Here is a 9,637-nt window from a genome sequence, read left to right as displayed (position 1 = left end):
AACTAGTATTTAAATGGTATGTCCATGAAACATCTCTCTGTAGGCAACTGGGGGCTACTAAGTCTGAGCAATGGTGTTTGAGGCTTGTGTATGCTCTATGGAGCTGTCTCTGAAAGTTTGGGAAAGATGGAAAGCTCATGTGACAGTTCAGCTGGCAGAACATGAGACTCTTAATCTCAGTCAAGGGTTCAAGCCCCACATTGGGCAAAAAGATTCCTGCATTTCGGGGGGGGGGTTGACCTAGATGACCCTCGTGGTCCCTTCCAACTCTACAATTCCACGATCCATGCGAGTTCTAATGTGTGTGTGGAAGCTCATCCAGAAATGGTCTTTAACAAATGTCTTTCTACATTTTTATTTTTCCCTTCTCCTGAGGAATTCGCATTGGCTACAAAGTCCACCCCATTTTATCTTTACCGCAGCCCTGTAAGATTATCTATCTATCTATCTATCTATCTATCTATCTATCTATCTATCTATCTATCATCTATCTATCTATCTACAGTGGTGCCCTGCAAGACGAATGCCTCCCAAGACGGAAAACCCGCTAGACGAAAGGGTTTTCCGTTTTTGAGCTGCTTCGCAAGACCCTATGGGCTTGCTTTGCAAGACGAAAACGTCTTCCGAGTGTTCCAATTTTTTTCGCTCCCCCCCTTTTTCTAAGCCGCTAAGCCGCTAATAGCCTTTTAGCCGCTAATCCGCTAAGCCTTTAATAGCCGCTAAGCCTTTAATAGCCGCTAAACCGCTAATAGCGCTAAGCCGCTAATAGGGTTGCTTCGCAAGACGAAAAAACCGCTAGACGAAGAGACTCGCGGAACGGATTAATTTCGTCTTGCGAGGCACCACTCTATCTATCTATCTATCATCATCATCATCATCTATCTATCAGCTTTATCTAAGCTGAAAGGAGGTGACTGTTCCATCATCATGTGGTGACTCTCATGGTTAAGTGCAGATTTGAACCTGGATCTCCCTGTTTAACACTTGCCACTATGTCACACTGGCTGCCTAGTACAGGTTGGTTGGGTCACCTTCATCCCTTTGTGTATATAGATATATTTGCCACTACCGAAGGCAATGGGAACATCCCCTTGTATAGCTAAGGGGAAGGGCTTTAGCTCAGTAGAGCATCTGTTTTCTTTGAAGAAGGTCCCTGATTCAAATCCTGACATCTCCAGGTAAGGCTGGGAGAGAGAGCACTGTTCAAAATCCTGACGAGTCTCTGCCATTCAGTCACCAAACTAGGTGGACTGACGGTCTGACTACATATAAGGCAGCTTCCAATCAATTCATTATATGGTCATGGACACACTAAAAAGCTTCCTGTGTTCTTGCTGCACTCACCCACCCTCAAGGAACTGCTGAATTTTACAGTATACTTGTATAATATGATTAAAGTATGCAAGAAACTGAGGCATCAGGCATAAGCCTGCATTTTATTAATGTTTGATCAGGACTTGTATATTAAAGAGGGCTTAGATTTGGGCTTAGATTTTCAAAGGTAGATTTTCAAATGTTTCATGCCAGGCAGAGAAAACCTTGGCCATTCTCCTAAGACAAGGGGCCCCCCCTTTGATTGATAGCAGAAAGCAATTCTCAAAGTCGTAAAAGCTGAAATTACAGACTGAGTAATGACACTGACCCTACATGTTACAGAAGATAACAAAGGCAGAGATAAATATAATTAGGAATGGGCAAATAGTAAAATGATACCATGGGCCTCTCTTAAACCTTGAGCTGTATTTTCTAAGGCCAGAGGCAAATGGGGAGAAGCATCTAGCTGACAGAGAAAGAGAGGCTTTTTTTTTTTTTTTTTTTTGGGAAGTCTTTTTAAAACTGTTTCTTTCTTAAACTGAGAGAAAAGGCAACTGGCTTGGCTGGGGAAAAAGAAGCTTCTTCCTATTTTGTTTTGAGGCTGGAAAGGAGGCTGAAGGGGGGGGGAATGTAAACTGAAGAGCCTTCTTTAAAAACTGTTTTTTTACTGAGTTCCTTCCTTTCTACTTTGAGAAGCTTTTACTCTTTTAAAAGGTTACCTATGATAATGTATGAAATATATTAGCTTAAATATATTGGCTTAAATGTAATTATGCAAAGGATTTAACAAATGCTAGAAGAGTTGTATTTATCCTGGAATTAAGTCAGCCAGCAGTTTAGCCCCCCTGCCAGACAGGAAGACGCCATCAAATGCTGTCCAGATATATTAGCTGTCAGACATTTGTTTAGAAACCTTCAAATGAAGGATATCTTTCAATGTTGATGTGAAACTCAAGATCCTTGACATATGTTTAAGATAAAAATTTAAGATTAACCATTTGTTTTAGAAGGCAATAGGGCAGGGAGGGCAAGAGGTGAGCTGGTAATTAAGATTCCTTGTTGAGACACATGTAAGATATATTACTACTTATTTGTCATTTATAGATGTAACAATATATAGCTGTTTGTGTTCCATATAAGGACAAGAGGATGTGGGTGTATCTTTTAGGATTGGATATAGCAATCAGCCAATAGGAAATCCAACTAGGTTGATTGGACAGAGGCAGCCACAGGAGGAGCAAAGGGGGCTGGATTAAGGGGATATAAGGGCTGGCCATAATGGCAGGAGCCAGGCCAGAGCTTGGTAACCATATACCACTGTGCCTCTCATTTATTTGTCTGACAAATAAATAATTATTTTAATTTCTCTATTGCTGCGTTGAATATTTCATTCCAGCTAAGCGTTAACCACAAGCAGGGTGCTACATTTTATGGTGCTCCTGTGACTCGGATAAGTGGTCTGCTGGAACGCAGCCCCTTCGCTCTACTGAGCAGGGTACAAGAGAGAGGATCTCTAAACTGCTTACCCAAGCGCGCACTGGTAAATTTTTCCAGGGGGAACGCAGAAGTCTCGTCTGTCTGATACCCTGCTCACTGGCGGCGACGGACCGGGGGGGAAACGGAACCAACCAGGGGTAAGTGCACAAAGGGATTTTTGGCCCTCCAATTAATTGGGAGGAAGAGAAGTCTTGATCAAACTTCTGCGTCTCAGTAAGTGGGAACTGAGTACGCTAGGTGGCTGGGTACATCAGATGGTGATCTGGTGGGGGGAAAGGGAAGAATGGGAGGTAGTGTGTGGTGAAGTATCTAACGCATTGTATGTGTGAGAAAGTACAGAGCAATCTGTAGCTGACCTGAGTGTGGAGTGGGCAGTACTTCGGTTCCCAGTGAGGCGACTCCATCTGGGCAAGGAAACCCACGAAGCGTGTGTGTGAGTGACTGAGTGGATACTTCACAGGGCCATACAATGGGAGTTGGGGGTTCAAAAGGGGAAAATACACCTCTTGAATGTATGTTAAATAATTTTAAGAAAGCCTTCTCAGGGGCGTATGGAGTCAAAATGACGCCAGAGCGCCTGAGAACGTTATGTGAATTAGAGTGGCCGAAGCAAAATACTAAATGGCCATCTCAAGGAACCTTTGATATAAATTTAGTAAGCAAACTTTGGTCTGACATCGCCAAAGAGACTGGAGGGTGCCCAGAACAATTTTCATACATAGATTCTTGGCTGAGCACATTAAATAAAAATCCTCCATGGATAAGGGAATGCAAAGTCCAACGATGCAAATTATTGGCTGTAAAAGCCGAAGCTAGGAAAGGAATCTTGCCAAATAAACTCAAACCCATTTTTGAGGGACCAGAGGAAGAGCTGCTTCCACCTCCACCCTATGCTCCACACCGAAGGGAGCCTAATCCAAACACTCCACCAGTTGTAACCCCAAGGCAAGAAAGTGGAATGAATAATGGGGCTGGAGTCACAGAACTTGATTCCTTGATAGATTATGATAAATATCTTCAGGAGGCATTGGAGGCCTATAATAAAGCCCAAGCAGAAGTGGTTATTCCATCTGTGAGTCCCAGTAGAACTCCATCTACAGTCTCTTTTAGTGAAACAACTGATTGCCTACCCCAAACCCCTGTACATCCAAGTCCTAGAGAATTATTACAGAAGTTACAGGGAGACCTTAATCGGTCAGCAAGCAATACAGCCAGGCGTATAAAGCTGCTAAAAGAACGCCTTGGGACAAATACCATCCCCTATGATTTGAGGCCCCTAGAGCAAGGCGAAGAGAAAGATCACGTAGTAGCCCCTCTCAGAAGAGTATTTGATGCACTTGAGGAGCCTGTGCTGGTTAACGGGCAACCCGGACCACGGCCACCTCGAACTTCGACCCTGCAATATATTCCATTCACGACTACAGATCTGATGAATTGGAAAACACACACCCCATCTTTTGCAGAAAAACCTCAGGCTATGATGGACTTGGTGACTTCAATAATAAATACTCATAGTCCTACTTGGACAGATTGCCGCCAGCTCCTGAATACTCTGTTCACCACTGAGGAAAGGAGAGACATAATTGAAAAGGCACAGATATATTTGCGTGAGCAGGCCAGAGTGGGAAATATTTATAATATTGACCGTCATCTCCAAGACAACTTTCCCTTGGAAGATCCTAATTGGGATCCAAACAATGTAATTCACCTGGCCAGACTTACCACCTACCGCCAGACGCTTGTGCAAGGTATCCGCAGGGCATGCCAGAAGCCCACTAATATGTCTAAAGTCTCAGAAGTAGAACAGAAACCAAATGAGAGTCCAGGAGACTTTTTAGAGAGGCTGCAAGAAGCCTATCGTATATGGACTCCTTTTGACCCTGAAGCCCCTGAAAACAGCAGAATGATTACTGCTACATTTGTGGCCCAGTGCGCTTCTGACATTCGTAAGAAAATTCAGAAATCCGAAGGATGGGAAGGGATGCTGATGAGCCAAATTATGGCCATTGCACGCCGAGTTTATCGGAATAGGGATGAGGCTGAGAAACAAGAGAAGAAGAAGTGGCAGAAGGAAAAGATGGTAATGCTAGCCACAGCAGTGAAGCAAGACTACCGCCCCTTAAATGGAGGAAGAGGGCGGGGAAGGAATCCACCACTGGGAAGGAATCAATGTGCAAATTGCAAGAAGGAGGGTCATTGGAAGCGGGAGTGTCCTGAACCCCTGAGGTTGGAAGAAGTACGCCCAGGCCCAGGCCCAGGCTCCGGCCCAAGAAACCAGGGACGGGGACGGGGAATGATCCGAGATGGAAGATATCAGAGACCTGGACAAGGACGGAGTAGGGACAATGTCATTGGACTGGCAGAGGAGGATTTTACCCAAGACTAGGAAAGACCGGACTCCATAAAGTTAGGCTTCCAGGAGCCCACGGTCACGATCCAATTAGGAAGCCATTTAATAGACTTTATGATTGATACTGGGGCTGAATACTCAGTACTCCCAGAACTATTGCAGAAAAAGGCATCCAAAAGTGTAGTCATTAAAAGTGCCACTGGTCAGTCAGCTAAGAGGTCTTTCCTCCAACCTTTGGAATGCCAGATTGGGGGACATCGTTTAACCCATCAGTTTTTGTATATACCTGAGTGTCCAATACCTCTCTTAGGTAGAGATATGCTGTCCAAATTGCAGGCCCAAATCACCTTCACTCCTCGAGGTCCAGAAATGAAACTGCCATCAAAGGCAGCAGGAATAATTTCCCTCTCAGTACCTAAGGAACAATCATGGCGCCTAATGTCAGCCCTGCAAGTCCAACCCACATTGGATACAGAGTTAAACAAGCTCCTCCGAACTCTACAGGTGCCACCAGGAGTATGGGCCGAAAATAGCCCACCAGGAATGGCCAAGAATATAGCTCCAATTGTAGTAACCTTAAAACCTATGGCTACCCCTGTATCTGTAAAGCAATATCCTTTACCCCGGCGAGCAGCAGAGGGCATCCAGAAACATTTGGACCGCCTATTAAAATATGGTCTGCTTAAGCCCTGCCAATCAGAATGGAACACACCCCTTTTGCCTGTTCGAAAACCTGGAACAGATGAATACAGGCCAGTGCAGGACTTGAGGCTCGTAAACCAGGCTATCGAGACCTTGCACCCAAATGTACCAAACCCATACACCCTGCTGAGTTTGATCCCACCAGAAGCAACATTTTTTACTGTATTGGACTTGAAAGATGCATTCTTCTGTTGCCGGCTGGCACCACAGAGCCAACCTATATTTGCCTTCCAGTGGGAAGACCCTTTGACAGGAACAAAAGGCCAGCTAACCTGGACGAGATTGCCCCAGGGATTCAAAAATTCCCCAACTTTATTTGGCACTGCCTTGGCGAAGGATCTAACAAGTTACCCCTCAATACCTGGAGAAAAGGTGGTTCTGCAATATGTAGATGACCTTATACTAGCAGCAAAGGATTTTGATACCTGTAAAGAAGGTACAGAGGAACTGCTCCACTTGCTCTGGCAAGCTGGCTACCGAGTTTCCCAGAAAAAGGCACAGTTATGTTTAGAAAAGGTCAAATATTTGGGCTTTGACATCTCACACCAACAACGAGCATTGAGGCCAGAGAGGAAAGAAGCTATTTGCCTTATCAAGGAACCTACCACAAGGAAACAACTCAGAGGATTCCTGGGAACAGCAGGGTTTTGTAGACTATGGATACCTGATTTCAGCAGTCTGGCCAAACCCTTACATGAAAGCACTCGAGGTGCAGAAAAGGACCCATTCGTATGGGGACCTGAGCAGCAACAAGCCTTTTTAGTTATCAAACAACGACTTATGGAGGCCCCAGCCCTTGGACTGCCTAATTCGGAAAAACCCTTTCAGCTGTATGTACATGAACAGAATGGGATTGCAGCGGCAGTCCTGACCCAGAGATTAGGAAGTTGGAACCGTCCAGTAGCTTATTTGTCAAAACAATTGGACTCAGTAGCAAAAGGATGGCCTCCATGCCTAAGGGCAGTAGCGGCCACTGCCAGCCTTGTCAAAGAAGCTGATAAATTTACCTTCGGCCAGACGATGTATGTGAATGTACCTCATGCTGTTCTGACACTCATGGAATATAAGGGTAGTTATTGGCTAACGAACCCAAGGATGGCTAGGTACCAAGGCCTATTGTGTGAAAATCCCAGGATTCATCTACGAGTAGTGAATATGCTCAATCCAGCGACTTTGCTGCCCCTACCAGAGGTAGATGATGAAGAATCACATGATTGTCTCCAAATAATGGATGAAGTTTATTCCAGTAGACCCGATCTGAAAGATGAACCATTGAAAAATCCAGATGTTGTATATTATACTGATGGTAGCAGTTACCTGCATGAAGGTGCCAGACGAGCAGGATATGCTGTGGTCACCAATGAGGAAGTTGTGGAAGCTGAAGCTTTGCCTGCTGGCACCTCGGCACAAAAAGCTGAACTTATAGGTTTAACTAGAGCTCTGCAATTGGCAGCCGGATGTAAGGCAAACATCTATACTGATTCTAAATATGCCTTCTTAACCCTGCATGCACATGGTGCTCTATGGAAAGAAAGAGGTCTAATAGGAGCCCACGGGAAGGCCTTGAAATATGGACCTGAAGTAGAAATCCTGTTAGAAGCAGTATGGGCTCCAGAACAGATTGCTGTAATGCACTGCAAAGGTCATGGACGAGGAAGGGATCCAATAACCAGAGGAAATCATGCTGCTGACAAAGCAGCTCGAGAGGCAGCCCAAAAGCCTGTGGGAGGATTTATAGCAGCCCTCATACCAGAGGTAGTTCCAGAAGAAGTTAAACCTCACTATACCCCAGAAGAGAGGAAGTGGGCTGAACAGGAAGGAGCAGTTGTGAAGGACGGTTGGATGATCCTGCCAGACAATAGGATTTATGTACCTCATCATCTAGCAGGCACAATTGTAAGAAATTATCATGAATCTACTCACCTTGGCGGTACTGCAACCAGAGAGAGTCTCAGTCGGAAGTTGTATATTATTAACCTATCACAATTAGCAACTTGCATTTCACAGAAATGTGTTCTTTGTGCTAAAAACAATCCCAGGCAGGGACCGGTACAACCTCCTGGAATCCAACATGTGGGATATGTCCCCATGGAAAGCCTAATTGTGGACTTCACAGAGCTGGTCCCTTCTAAGGGATTCAAGTATCTCCTTGTGTTTGTAGATACTCTTACCGGATGGGTTGAAGCTTTTCCCACCCGAACTGAAAAGGCACGAGAGGTAACTAAGAGACTCCTCACTGAATTGATCCCGAGGTTTGGATTACCTAGATGCATTGGAAGTGACAATGGGCCAGCGTTCATTGATCAAGTAGTACAAGAAGTATGTCGAGTCCTACAAGTGAAATGGAGACTGCATGCAGCCTATAGGCCTCAGAGTTCAGGGAAAACTGAGAGAATGAATCGGACTCTGAAAACCCAATTGGCAAAATTAACCCAGGAAACGGGATTGGGATGGGTAGATGTGTTACCCATAACACTGTTTCGTGTTCGGTGTGCACCCACAAAAAGACTTAAGTTGTCACCTTTTGAGCTCCTGTATGGGAGACCGCCCTCCTTTGTTCAGGATATTTCAGCTGATCTTAAACAAATAGGAGACCATGTGACACAGGGACAAGTGCAATCTCTCTCCCGTGTTTTTGTTTCTCTTAACAGGTGGGCCCTCGAGCGCACGCCGTGCAGCATTGCCGAGCCGATTCATCAGTTCCAGGCTGGCGATAGCGTATGGGTGAAAGAGTGGAAACGTGATCCACTTGCACCTAAGTGGCGTGGACCTTACACCGTCTTGCTCTCTACTCCAACAGCGGTGAAGGTAGCTGAGGTGACCCCCTGGATTCATCACTCCCGTTTGAAGAAGTCCGAAGGCAGTTGGACGTGCAAAGGTGACCCTTCTAATCCTCTTAAACTGACTCTCTCCAAAAACCCCTGTATCTAGCCCTACCGGGAACGGGCTAGGTCACGGGCAACATTTGACGACCGGCCTGCTGCAGCCACAACCTGGAAGCTGGCTGACCTGCGCACGCCTGAAGCTTGAGGAGCATCTGAACCAGCGATTGTGAAAGGAAAGATTCTCTTATACAATTAATTGACTGCCCACCCCCTTGTGGAACAATTATCAGAGATATTACTCATTGGGGATCCTCGGGATATATGTTTTGGTCTTGGTGGTTCCCCATTCCTGTCACTGGGGGAATTATATTGGGACTAATATTTATTTGCTATCACAATAAGGTAATCTTTTGTGGGAGGAATGCATATGCTAGACATCAACATGATTCTATTAATCCTGATCCCTTGGGAAGGGGAAGGGTCCTTGAATCTGGCCAAATTGACTAAATATGGATTCCACCATGACCACAATATGTGGGTAGGTTTAGCTGAAATGGTAGCCAATGTTGCAAATAGGACCAATTGCCTTGTTTGCTCTCTCGGGCCAGATGATTCAGAGGGAGGTATGCCCTTATTACCGATACCATTAGATGCCATTGGTATGGTAAGCGAAATACCACACCAAACAGAAGTACAGAATTTCCCCGGATGGAACTCAACTAAACCATTACGAGTTATACCTGTACAAGGGGAATTCTGTGTACATAGATCATCAAATGCAGCTGATTCTACCATGATAGGCTCTTCTCATTGTCACTATACTTGGGATAATATTAAGAATACCTGGGCACACGATACTACCTATCGAACTCGGGATGCCTTGCCCTGTGCACCTCCTTTTATTCATGCATGGAAAGTGGTATGGAACATAACTGTGACAGAAAAAGGC

The sequence above is a fragment of the Podarcis bocagei genome, assembly GCF_964188305.1.
Source record: "Podarcis bocagei genome assembly, chromosome: 10".
NCBI classification, from domain to species: Eukaryota; Metazoa; Chordata; class Lepidosauria; order Squamata; family Lacertidae; genus Podarcis; species Podarcis bocagei.
The sequence above is the reverse complement of the archived record's forward strand: the minus strand, read 5'-3'. Positions refer to the sequence as shown.